The following is a 14,079-nucleotide window of genomic DNA, read 5'->3' as shown; positions in this document are numbered from 1 at the left end:
TTTACCATGAAACAAAGCAATTAGCAAAATAAATGCCGTCTGAAAATGCATATCCGTGTAACCAAAAATTGCTGCTGGGTAACACTGATGACTGTATTCCTGAAGTCTGTCTCCTCTTCAGCGGCAGCCCTCCTGTGGTCCAGAGTGGTTTCTCCATCCATAGTTAAAAACTTCCCTTCACAGGTGTTGCAGCAGGAATCCTTGAAGATCATAGGCAACTAGTCCTGTACTTTTACTATTGAGTAGGAGTGGTATGCCACCACAATGGTTACATGATCTGCCTAACTCTCCCCCCTCACCCTCCCCTCGCCCTCCCCCCTCCCTCTCCACCCTCACTCTCTCCCTCTCACGCCCACCCTCTCGGCCACCACCCTCTCGCCCCCCACCCTCTCCCCCCCTGCTCTCGCCCCCCCCCCTGCTCTACTCCCCCCTGGCTCTCGCCCCACTCGCTCTCGCCCCCTCGCTCTGCCCCCCCCCCTCCCCTTTAAATTACTTGAAGATATTTGGTTTAGGTCAGAGCAAGTGGATAATGTGTCTGTGTATCAGGACAATGGTAAGGCTCAGTGTTTGGATCCTGTTGATATTCACAATATAATCTGCTTGGGAATTCTGCAGTGTGGGCTGAGTGAGTACATGTAACTTGCTTTACATGCTACAATATGGTCATGTTGCAAGGCTATATGTGGAGTGTAGAGTGTTAATGATAAGGTATGGTTTGTAATTTGTTATTTATTTTTTCAGGTTGTGAACTGCTGCATATTTATACTTTAGGTATTGTGTGTGGATGAGGAGTAAAGGTGTTGCAATGGCAGGCAAACATGATGCAGTTTGGAGCTTAAGGCAGTTCATTTTTTTGAAAGAAAAGGTAGGACAGTTGTCAGCAGATAAAACAGTAATGGGGGGCAAACTGCAGTTAAGGATGAGAAATGGCATTGCTCCAGGCACCAGACCAAGTTATAGATGAGCTGCTGCTCGACCCCCTTTCCTGGAAGGTCATCTGAGGATGTGGTGGTCTTTGTTGAGGACCCAGTGATGTCAGCAGGTATTGGTGATTAGTCCAATGTTCAGTAGTTGTGGGTGTCAAAATTACATCTAGTGGAATAATTGAAAACTACTGTGGGATAAACAGAAGCATTAAGAAATCATAAATGTTTGAGCAGGTAAAGTAGGCGTTTCGCAAGAGGTACAAGGAGCAGAGCTGTGCAATGTTCTTTCAGGAATGATTGAGAGCTATTACAAGGAGGCATTGAAAGCCATAGAGGATATACCAACAGAATATGCAAGGTCATTGTACATACATATGAGCTGGGATAGAATAATGAAACAAATATTCAATACAATGGAAAAACAGGCAAAGTTAAGAATCTCACTTTCATTTACTCATTGACAAGTTTTGGCTTGGGATACATTTTCAAAATACGCAGATTGTCAAAATGGTATTTTCCAAAATATAAAACCCATATCAAGATAACAAACATGTAAATCCCCCCTGTGGGTCTGGGGTTTAGAATAGGTCCGAGGTATTTCTGCCTGACATACGAAATGACTAAAAAGAGTTTCACACATTTTGGCATTTATGTGATCGTCCCATGTAGGATTTGACCTCCATTCTTCAAAATTTTCCTGAAGAGTGAGCCAATTGGTGAAGGGCATCTTACAAGGTGCATCATGTCCATTGTGCATTGAGATCTTTAGCCCACTTCCTCACCGTCCCATCGCAGTCCTGCCTATTCTCCATCTCTTGGGTGAGGGCACCTTCCTGGGTGTGTTGTCCACCATGCACTGTGCAGTATCAGTTTCTGTGTTGACTTCTTTGCACCTGATATCCAGCACGGTAGCCAGTCCATTTTGGTGGGGCCGCCGTGTACCCTGTTGGTTGTAGCCCCCTGACCACACAGGGACCGCTCTGCTGATGCCTGCACCGTTAACTCCCCACATATGCCAAGGGGTAGATGCCCATCCCCCTGGGGCATCTGAACTCCCAGCAATGGCCATCCTGCCAGGTGGCCTTTACTGGGGCTGGGTGGCACCAGTGGGGAGCGCCCCTGGTCAGAGTGGGTGCCATCAGAGTGAATGACAAGCGATGAAGCATAGTCCTTCATCTTTTGCAGGTGGTCACACTCCAGCACTCTCTAAGCGATCAGAAGCTCAATTCAACACATAGAAGTAAAAATCAAAATCGTTCCCCTCCCTACCCACACCATGGGAGGAAAATCAGGCAAAGGTTGGCAGTGGATCTTAGTCAACCCAGTACCTTGTGAGACCTGAGTTTCTCCTGGTGTATACAACTTTCAAATTACTTCCAGGAATTCAGCCAGATAACACTTTAAGTGACCGCCGATGTTTCGGCGGGAGAACACCCCATCATTTTCAAGGCAAACTGCAACGGATATGCGGCGTACATGCAAATTTAATACCTCGGTTCTCAGACAGAAGCAGGAAAGATAACACACACACACACACACACACACACACACACACACACACACACACACTGAACACTAGTGCCACCAAAGATGACCAAAGTCAGAGCTATCGATAGTGAGACTATGAATTCGCAGGTGAGGCAGAATTGACTCTGTCCCTCTGTTTTTGACAAGGGAGAGAGTCGGATTTCAAACAGAGTTTGAACAGAAACCTCCATCTCTGTTAACGAGGTTGCTTGCTAATTTAATCTCAACTGCCTGCCTAATAAGACTGTCCCAATAGCTGGACGTGCATGCCAATATCTCGGTGTTATTATATAGCATGGGGTGACATGATGGAGGTGGAACAGGATGGTTGCCTTCCCTTTCTCGACGTGTTGGTTAGGAGGAAGGATGATGGATCATTGGGACATGCAGTCTACAGGAAACGTACTCACCAGACTTGTACTTACAAGCTAATAGTTGTCAGCATCCGGCTCAGCGTGAAGAGGTACTTTGTACTTTGGTACACAGGGCACATGTCGTTTCTGACGCTGACACTTTGCCAGCTGAGCTGTCCCATCTTGGAAGTTACATTTCGTCAAAATGGATATAGTGATAGACAGATTGAACGTGCGTTGCACTGTCGACCAACTGTACATCGGGTGATTGATGATAATTCTGAGTCAACACCTATGTCTACTGCCTTTTAGCCATACGTAGGAAACATGTCCAACAAGATCGGTCGTATTTTATGGAAATACGATGTGAAATGTGTTTTCTGACCTCCATCTAAAATTAGAGCACTTTTGAGTTCTGTTAAGGATGATCTTGGACTGCGTAAGGCAGGTGTATATCGTATTCCTTGTAGCTGCGGCATGGCATATATTGGTCAAACTACCAGAACCGTGGAGGACCGATGTATTGAGCATAAACGACACACACAATTACAGCAGCCAAATAGATCTGCTATTGCCAAACATTGCTTGGATACTGGTCACCCCATGTTATATAATAACACCGAGATATTGGCATGCATGTCCAGCTATTGGGACAGTGTTATTAGGGAGGCAGTTGAGATTAAATTAGCAAGCAACCTCGTTAACAGGGATGGAGGTTTCTGTTTAAACTCTGTTTGGAATCCGGCTCTCTCCCTTGTCAAAAACAGAGGGACAGAGTCAATGCTGCCTCACCTGCGAATTCATAGTCTCACTATCGATAGCTCTGACTTTGGTCATCTTTGCTGGCACTAGTGTTCAGTGTGTGTGTGTGTGTGTGTGTGTGTGTGTGTGTGTGTGTGTGTGTCTGTGTTATCTTTCCTGCTTCTGTCCGAGAACCGAGGTATTAAATTTGCAAGTACGCCTCATGTCCATTGCAGTTTGCCTTGAAAATGGCGGGGTGTTCTCCCACCGAAATATCGGCGGTCGCTGAAAGTGTTACCTGGCTGAATTCCCGGAAGTTATTTGGAACCCCAGTACCTTGTATGTTTGAGAGCTGATGGGGAATCTTTCATGACAATGAAATCTCAGTTTTTTGTTGCGCATTTAGAGGTCAAGGTCAGGGAGGTAGAGGGCTTATCCAAAATGAGATTTCAATCAGTCTTGATCAAAAGAGCATCCTCTGCCCAATCACAGGAGTTACTCGCTTGTGACAAGCTGGAGAGATGTTCCTGTAACCATCATGTCCCTTAAGAGCTTCATTATGGTCCAGGGTACCGTATTTCACAAAGACCTTCTTTTGCAGTCCGACAATGAACTGCGCGCCAGTTCAGAGCCGTGAGGTGTACATTTCATCTAGCATGTCTACCGGGGTCCGAAGTATAATCAGATTCCCACCGGTACCTTCATCTTGGCCTTTGAGGGTGATACATTGCCCGAGAATGTCAAGGTGATGGTCTACCGGTGTGATGTAAAGCCTTATATTCCTCCCCTGATGTGGTGCTATAATGCTGGCATATGGCATATGTCTTCTTACTGTACTTCCAGCATCACATATCGAGATTGTGGACGCCCATCACATCCCAATACTCCATGTGCCCTGCCTCCCATCTGTGTCAACTGTGGAGAGCAACATTCACCTTGCTCGGCTCACTGCAGGATTCTCCAGAAAGAAAGGAAAATCATGGAGTACAAGACCATGGACTGACTGACCGACCTACACTGAAGTTAAAAGGAAATTTGAAGACCTGCATCCTGTGCATATGACATTGTCTTAGGCTGCCGCTACAACAGTTCTGGCACCATCAGCTCCGCCAACCAAGGTCACCTCTCAGAGGCGGAAGGCTACACCTGCCTGCCCCCTTGATGGTGGGGGGCACTTCCATTCCTGTTGCTCCTGCACCACATACTTCAGAAGCATCACCCCCTCCCCCCCAACCATCGGGGACACCCTTCCCCACTTCTTAGCCAGAGAAGCTTAATTCTAGGAAGGGGTCTCTTGGGTCACTCCCTTCCCAGGTTTCTTCTACAGGGGAAGACGACTCCTGCCAGTGGCTGAAGAGACCAAATGCAGCTGGTCGTAGTGCTTCACACTCATCCTCAGTCCCAGGAACTGAGCCAGTGTCCTCCCAGCCAGGGAAACACAAGTAGCAGCGAGAGAAATCCAAAAAAGAAACCCCCCCTTTTTTTTTGGTCATCAGTCTACTGACTGGTTTGATGCGGCCCGCCACGAATTCCTTTCCTGTGCTAACCTATTCATCTCAGAGTAGCACTTGCAACCTACGTCCTCAATTATTTGCTTGACGTATTCCAATCTCTGTCTTCCTCTACAGTTTTTGCCCTCTACAGCTCCCTCTAGCACCATGGAAGTCATTCCCTCATGTCATAACAGATGTCCTATCATCCTGTCCCTTCTCCTTATCAGTGTTTTCCACATATTCCTTTCCTCTTCGATTCTGCGTAGAACCTCCCCATTCCTTACCTTATCAGTCCACCTAATTTTCAACATTCGTCTATAGCACCACATCTCAAATGCTTCGATTCTCTTCTGTTCCGGTTTTCCCACAGTCCATGTTTCACTACCATAGAATGCTGTACTCCAGACGTACATCCCCCGAAATTTCTTTCTCAAATTAAGGCCGGTATTTGATATTAGTAGACTTCTCTTGGCCAGAAATGCCATTTCTGCCATAGCGAGTCTGCTTTTGATGTCCTCCTTGCTCCGTCAGTCATTGGTTATTTTACTGCCTAGGTAGCAGAATTCCTTAACTTCATTGACTTCGTGATCATCAATCCTGATGTTAAGTTTCTCGCTGTTCTCATTTCTACTACATCTCATTACCTTCGTCTTTCTCCGATTTACTCTCAACCCATACTGTGTACTCATTAGACTGTTCATTCCGTTCAGCAGATCATTTAATTCTTCTTCACTTTCACTCAGGATAGCAATGTCATCAGCGAATCATATCATTGATATCCTTTGAACTTGTATTTTTATTCCACTCCTGAACCTTTCTTTTATTTCCATCATTGCTTCCTCGATGTACAGATTGAAGAGTAGGGGCAAAAGGCTACAGCCTTGTCTTACTCCCTTCTTAATATGGGCACTTCGTTCTTGATCGTCCACTCTTATTATTCCCTCTTGGTTGTTGCACATATTGTATATGACCCGTCTCTCCCTATAGCTTACCCCTACTTTTTTCAGAATCTTGAACAGCTTGCACCATTTTATATTGTCGAACGCTTTTTCCAGGTCGACAAATCCTATGAACGTGTCTTGATTTTTCTTTAGCCTTGCTTCCATTATTAGCCGTAACGTCAGAATTGCCTCTCTCGTGCCTTTACTTTTCCTAAAGCCAAACTGATCATCACCTAGCGCATTCTCAATTTTCTTTTCCATTCTTCTGTATATTATTCTTGTAATCAGCTTCGATGCATGAGCTGTTAAGTTGATTGTGCTATAATTCTCGCACTTGTCAGCTCTTGCCGTCTTCGGAATTGTGTGGATGATGCTTTTCCGAAAGTCAGATGGTATGTCGCCAGACTCATATATTCTACACACCAACGTGAATAGTCGTTTTGTTGCCACTTCCCCTAATGATTTTAGAAATTCTGATGGAATGTTATCCATCCCTTCTGCCTTATTTGACCGTAAGTCCTCCAAAGCTCTTTTAAATTCCGATTCTAATACTGGATCCCCAATCTCTTCTAAATCGACTCCTGTTTCTTCTTCTATCACATCAGACAAATCTTCACCCTCATAGAGGCTTTCAATGTATTCTTTCCACCTATCTGCTCTCTCCTCTGCATTTAACAGTGGACTTCCCGTTGCACTCTTAATGTTACCATCGTTGCTTTTAATGTCACCAAAGGTTGTTTTGACTTTCCTGTATGCTGAGTCTGTCCTTCCGACAATCATATCTTTTTTGATGTCTTCACATTTTTCCTGCAGCCATTTTGTCTTAGCTTCCCTGCACTTTCTATTTATTTCATTCCTCAGTGACTTGTATTTCTGTATTCCTGATTTTCCCGGAACATGTTTGTACTTCCTCCTTTCATCAATCAACTGAAGTATTTCTTCTGTTACCCGTGGTTTCTTCGCAGCCTTCTTTGTACCTATGTTTTCCTTCCCAACTGCTGTGATTGCCCTTTTTAGAGACGTCCATTCCTCTTCAACTGTGTTGCCTACTGCGTTATTCCTTATTGCTGTATCTATAGCGTTAGAGAACTTCAAATGTATCTCGTCATTCCTTGGAATTTCCGTATCCCACTTCTTAGCGTATTGATTCTTCCTGATTAATGTCTTGAACTTCAGCCTACTCTTCATCACTACTATATTGTGATCTGAGTCTATATCTGCTCCTGGGTACGCCTTACAATCCAGTATCTGATTTCGGAATCTCTGTCTGACCATGATGTAATCTAATTGAAATCTTCCCGTATCTCCCGGCCTTTTCCAAGCATATCTCCTCCTCTTGTGATTCTTGAACAGGGTATTCGCTATTACTTGCTGAAACTTGTTACAGAACTCAATTATTCTTTCACTTCTTTCATTCCTTGTCCCAAGCCCATATTCTCCTGTAACCTTTTCTTCTACTCCTTCCCCTACAACTGCATTCCAGTCGCCCATGACTATTAGATTTTCGTCCCCCTTTACATACTGCATTACCCTTTCAATATCCTCATACACTTTCTCTATCTGTTCATCTTCAGCTCGCGACGTCGGCATGTATACCTGAACTATCATTGTCAGTGTTGGTCTAGACCAAGGAAATTGTGGTGCCACCCACACCACCGCTACCTACAAGCTCTGTGGCTGAGGATAGGGGGGCAAGGGGAGTGTTTGGTGTCCGCTGAGGTCGTAGATCTCACCAGTCCCTCAGACACAATGGTTATAGACTTCTCAGGCTATAAATCAGTTGCAGCAGGTGACTCTTGTGGCTTGAACTGCCTCATTGAATGTTCCCTGCCTTCCCAGTCTCACGATGTCATCCTCAAGTCGAATTGCGGCTTGTTTTTCCCCCGACTGGCTGAGCTACGGCAATTGTTAAGCTTTACACCTACTATCTTCATTGCCCTCCAGGAAACCTGGTTCCCAGCAATGCAAATCCCTGCCCTCTGCAGCCAGAAGGGGTATTACATGAACCATAGTGACGATAATAGTGTGTCAGGTGGAGTTTTTCTGTGTCTGTGTACGTTTGTTTTATATAACCGAATGGCACTTGCATAGTAGACAAAACTTGTAAATTAATAACTGTGAAGATCTATAATCAAAAGTGATGTCTATTTAATTATTTTAAGCATATAATTGAAATTTTTGATACTTCAATTATGAACTTTTTTTAACTGCATTTCACAGTTCACTCCCACCTTCATAGTTTAGTGGTCAGTGTGGCTGAATGCCATTTAAGGGGCCTGGATTTGATTACCAGCAGAGTCAGCAATTTCCTCTGCTTGGGGACTGGGTATTGTTTCGTCCTCATCATTACCGGCATGTAAGTCATCAAAATGAAATCAACTAAAATGACTTGCAGCTGACAAACTCCCTGAAAGGGTACCCTTGCCAGAATATGCCACCATATGCACATTTCATTTTCATAGTTCAAAAGTCAGAGAAGAAGGAAGAGTAATGTTGTAAGTTGAGCATGGTCACTTATGTTTATTTCATAGTAATGTAATGTCCTATGCAGAGAGTAAAAATAACTTGCAATATTGGCTGAGAGTATAATCCATTGGCTACAATCTTTGGAAAAAAACACTGTTTGATAACATTTGAGACAAACTTTGCTAACTACTTGTAAAATTAATCTGAGGCAGTAATTTAGCCTCTTGGAAAATAAAGTAGTAAGTAAGTAAGTAAGTAAATTTATTTTTCAGGTGTAGTAGTATCTCCATATTGTCCATTGCATTATGATCTCACAATTAAGTGTGCGTCAGGAATATTAATGAAACATGAACATGAAAACTACAACTGAAACCACTGAAGATTTGTTGCTGCCCTTATCAATGTCATATACACATGCATTGGTTCTTCAGCTTCGGATACGAAAGGTAAAATAACAAACAGGTGCGGCAGTGAAACGAGAGATTTGGCAACACTGGAAGTAGGAATCACAAAACAGGAATGATGCCACTGACCCTGATATTTATGTTCAGTGGAGATGCTATCATGGGCCAGTGAACAATGTGTTGTTGTCACGAAGGTAATTTACAAAAATGACAACTAAGCAGCTATGCAGTGTGTTTTTCGCACTCATTACAATCTCGCAAGTCATGCCCCTGTCCCATCAGCACAGGTACAGAACTTTGAGGAAATGGGTGAAGAGGTGCAAAAGAGGGATGGAAGTGCAAAATGGATGTGTACACTAGAGAATGTTGCAAGAATGGAAGAAGCCTTCAGCCGAAATTCCAGGCATTCTGCACAAAAGCATGTGCTGAAACTTGACGCAACAGATTGCAATGTGTGGTGAATGTAGCACAAAGAATTGCAAAACTACCTATACAAAATTCAGATAGTGCAAGAAACAGATGCAAATGAGCTCCTGAAAATACTATTCTTTCACCACAAATTTTTGGGGTTCATGAACAACCACCCATGTCTGTGCTACAGTCTGACCATGAATGATGAGGCGTCAGGCTTTGCTGACAAGCAAAAATTCAGCTACTGATCACGTGAAAATCCTTAAATGCTTCATGAAACACAACTTCAGTCATAAAGTGGTGGCGTAGTGCAGTATATTAATGTTTGGAACTGTTGGGTGCTATTTTTTCTAAGACAACTGTGCTAATGCCGGTACCATGAATACAAAACATTATGTTCACATAGTGAAACACACCCTAATGTGACTACTTCTTGATCTTCCTGTAACTTTAGAGACATTCTTCCAACAAGACCATACCTTGCAGCATTCCATTAACATGCTACAGAACATCTTTCCTGGTCATCTGACATTCCAGTATGCGATTTGTTTCTTTGGGGTCATTTGAAATCTCAGATCTTCCAGTGGACCCACCAAACACCATCCAGGAAATGAAGGACCAAATTCAGGAGGAAATTAATTGAAGTTCAGTGCCAGTATTGCAAGATGTGAAGTCTAACTCCTTTAAGACATGTGATGTGTTGTCAGCTACATTACATCATTTCAAGTGATTGTCATCTTGAAGTGCAAGCATTGTAAACTGTTGTTTTATGTTTCTAGCACTGTGAATAAATTTTTATTGGTGGTGGAGGTTTCAAGATCATCCATTTCACTGCCATAAATGTTAGTAAGAAAATTAGGATAAGTGGCAAAAATGTTAAGGAACTTCTGCTAAGAGATGTATAGTTCCTTAGAGGTGGAGAGGGGAGAGGAGGGGAAGAAATGAAAAAAAAAGTCTTAATAGTGTGTGTGACTTTAATATGTTGACTGCCACATGCATAGTGACGCATGTTTCAAAACCACGCCAAACCAGGCACACAGTGTTAGGGGTGAGGCTCTGCTATGACCTCATGGCAGTCATCATATTAATGGAGATTCCAGTGTCTCAGTGCATACATTTTCTTTCTTAATAAGAGAAGCTGTTAGTAGGCAAGACGAAGAAAGAATGAGGGAGTAAGATAAGAACAAAGTATTAAAGGAACTCAGTGTAAAATTCTTGACAAATGCGGAATAGAGTTGTCAAGGACAGCATGGTGAAATTTGGTGTTAATGGGCTATGGCAGAAGACAACTGACAGGAGTGCCTTTGCTAACATCACGATAGAGACTGCAGTGCCTCACCTAGGCTCACGACCATATTGATTGGACCCTAGATGACTGGAAAACCATAGCCAGGTCAAATGAGCCCCTGTTTCAGTTGGTGAGAGCTGAAGGTAGATTCTAGTGTGGTGCAGACCCCATGAAGCTACGGTCCCAAGTTATCAACAAGGCAATGTGCAAGCAGTTTGTGACTCCATAATGGCGTGGACTGAGTTTACACAGAGTGGTCTGGAACCAATGGTTGACGAAATGGTTATGTTCAGCTACTTGCAGGCCATTTGCAACCATTTATGGACTTCATTTCTGTGGATGACAATTGACCATATCACCACGCCACAATTGTTCATGATTGGTTTGAAGAATATTTTACACAATTTGAGCAAATGATTTGGCCACCTAAATCACTTGACATGAATCCCATCAAGCATTTATGGTACAAAATTAAAAGGTCAGTTTGTGCACAAAATCTTGCACCAGCAACACTTTTAGAATAATAGGTGGCTGTAGAGGCAGCATGGCTCAATATTCCTGCAGGGAACTTCTAATGACTTGCTGAATCCATGCCACATAAAGTTGCTGCACTACGTCAGGCAGAAGGTGGTCTGACAATATATTAAGGGGTATCCCATGACTTCTTTAACTTCAGTGTATAAGGTGAACAGAAACTGGAAGTTCTGGAAGACCATATTTTCATCTGAAATAAACAAAGAAATATGTTATCCTAACATTATCTCTGTAACGAGAATTTGAAATGTGTTAAGTACCAGGTATGAGACCCATTAGAAACATCACAGGTGTTGAAGTCTTAGTCCCATTCCCCCCCCCCCCCCCCCCCAGATTCTTTCTAGCAGATATAGTCTACCATTTTCATTAACTGTGGTGGTGCACTTTCTCAATTTGGTTGTTAGAAACCAAGGAATATGGTCTTTGCCCTTGAAGTCCACACAGGAAGAAATGGCACGGTGAGTAGCTGGCAAGAATGTACGTCTTGTGGCAGTTACCTTGAAAAATAAAAACAGGAAAAACATCTCATTTGAAATTGGTTACTCCATTTGTATATTAGCATGGGGTTAATTCATCATGCCTGTGGAAATTTTACTTAACTATTTGTGACGATTCCTTTCCACAAGCCCTCATCCCATTCACTGGCACCCCTAAAAGTCTCATGAAACATCTTATTTATTAGATAATTATGATGTAGATGCATTCTCTGCATGTCACTGAAGTTGATGTTGCAGGAGATGAATGAAATCCAAATTGGCAACCAAATGCCCATAAAATTGGAACAACACTGCCAGGCATACTTAAGAACTTACCTGCAGTTATCTGTCAGTAACACAGTAATATTTTCCAGCAACATTAAAAATAGCATGAACAGGAAGCTATATCTGGCTCAGTTTACTATTTATGCAGTTAGATACTAATGCCGAAGGTCCAAAATGCATTCTTCGAGATAATGTACTTATGTTCACTGCCCGTGAATTCATTGTCTTATGAAATTGTCCACAATGTGTAACTGGGGAGCATCATTTCAAATTGCATAATGACAAAAAAACTGATTACCTGTAATCTGGGAAATTTTTCACAAATTTTAAAATGTTAAGTTATGTTTGAAATGTACTTGAGAAACGTGAAAATGTGAAATCCATTTTGCAATTCTGTTCTTCATATTTAAGGAAAATGTGTCGGTCTTAATACGCCATGACTAAATACAAATATAAAAATTAAAAAAATTAATAAGGCAAATACATAACCAAGTATTTATTTTTGTTACTATTGTAGAATAATAGTGTTAATGATGCCCTTTTTGGTGCCATTTGTCTTTGAAAACATTTTTATTACACAATGAATATGTTCACATTAATCATTTCATATCAAACTCAGCACGTCTTTCAGGTAAATATTTTGATTTATAGAATCTTGAGAATGGCCATTCTTTTGGTTTCTCTTAATATTTGGTAAGGTCCTCATGCTCCTTTCAAGCAACCACAAGCTGATGTACAAACCTCTTCCTTACTGACCATTACAATACGAAGTTCACACAGAATCTAAATCTCCTATGCTCTTCCAGTCACCCCCAAAATGTTTAGATAGTAAGTAGTAGATTCACATCAGTCATCTTTGCTTTGCCTGTATGGTGAAATCACTGATGGTTCTCGCCCTGCACATCCGGGGATAAGAATAGGCCAGAGGTATTCCTGTCTGTCATAAGTGCGATTAAAAGGAGTTTCCCACGTTTCGGTCTTTATGTGACGGTCCCCTGTAGGGTTTTGAACTCCACTCTTCAAAATTTTCCCCAAGATCAAGCCAATTGGGGAAGGGAGCCTTACATGGTGCAAAATGTCCATCGTGCATTGAAATCTTTAGCCCACTTCCTCATCGTCGCATCTCAGTCCCACTCATTCCCCATGCGAGGACACCTTCCTGGATATGTTTTCCACCATGCATTGTGCTGTTTCACTTTCTGTGTCGACGATGACCATGGATTTCTTTGCACCTGATATCCGGCACGGTAGCCAGTCCGTTGTGGTGGGGCCGCCATGTACCGTGTTGGTTGTAGCCCCCTGACCGCACGGGAATCGCTCTGCTGATGCCTATGCCGGTAACTCCCCGCATATGCCAAGGGGTAGATACCCATCCCCCTGCGGCATCGGGACTCCCGGCAATGGCCGTCCTGCCAGGGTGCCTTTGCTGTGGCTAGGTGGCGCCTGAAGGTAGTGCCCCTGGTCTGAATAGGTGGCATCAGGGAGAATGACAAGCAATGAATCGTAGTCCGTCATCTCTTGTTGGTGGTGGTGAAACACTATTAGTCTCTAAGCTATCACAAGTTCAATTCAATGCACAGAAGTGCAACCCCAAATCATTCCCCTCCTTGGCCACACCATGGAAGAAACATCAGGCTAAGGATGGCAGCGGAACTTATTCACCACGGTACCTTGTATGTTCGAGAGCTGATGGGCAATCTTTCATGACGATGAAGCCTCAGTTTTTTGTTGAGCATTTAGAGTACAAGTTTGGGGAGGTTTAGGAATTGTCCAAAATGAGATGTGGGTCAGTCTTGATCAAAACAGCATCCTCAGCCCAGTCACCAACATTAATAGCTTGTGACAAGCTTTCTGTAACCATCACGCCCCATAAGAGCTTACATATGTTCCAGTGTATCCTATTTCACAGAGACGTTCTCCTGCAGTCTGGCAATGAGCTGGGCCCCAATTTAGAGTGGCGAGGTGTACATTTCGCTCCTGTAGTCATTCTGTTGTGGTACTACTGAATTTGCGACGTGTTCCTGAAAATAAATCAAAGATATACTGAATGAGTGGAAAGAACAAACATAAGTAGAATAACATCACTGTATGTCAAATTAGAAAAGAATTAAGTATGTACTGATTAGTAACATGAATTTTCTGTGTAGAGTACACCACTCCATTGCCAATGAAGCACCTAGGAGTGAAAACTGCTGCATTTCAGCAAATATTAAGCTGTCAAATGGTGAAGCATA

General features: G+C 43.0%; 1 long non-coding RNA gene across 2 annotated transcripts in view; it reads right to left on the bottom strand.

Annotated features, from left to right (window-relative positions):
* LOC126299262 (uncharacterized) overlaps window positions 1-14,079 on the bottom strand; it is a 98,208-nt gene that overhangs the window by 67,271 nt on the left and 16,858 nt on the right. The window contains exon 3 of one of the 2 annotated variants that reach the window (XR_007552759.1): window positions 12,327-13,866. The exons of the other annotated variant lie outside the window; for it this stretch is intronic. This is a non-coding gene — a long non-coding RNA (uncharacterized LOC126299262). Of the gene's footprint in view, window positions 1-12,326; window positions 13,867-14,079 lie in introns of those variants that run through there. 2 annotated transcript variants of the gene reach the window in all.

The sequence above is a fragment of the Schistocerca gregaria genome, chromosome X (genome assembly GCF_023897955.1).
Source record: "Schistocerca gregaria isolate iqSchGreg1 chromosome X, iqSchGreg1.2, whole genome shotgun sequence".
NCBI classification, from domain to species: Eukaryota; Metazoa; Arthropoda; class Insecta; order Orthoptera; family Acrididae; genus Schistocerca; species Schistocerca gregaria.
The sequence above is the reverse complement of the archived record's forward strand: the minus strand, read 5'-3'. Positions and strand labels throughout refer to the sequence as shown.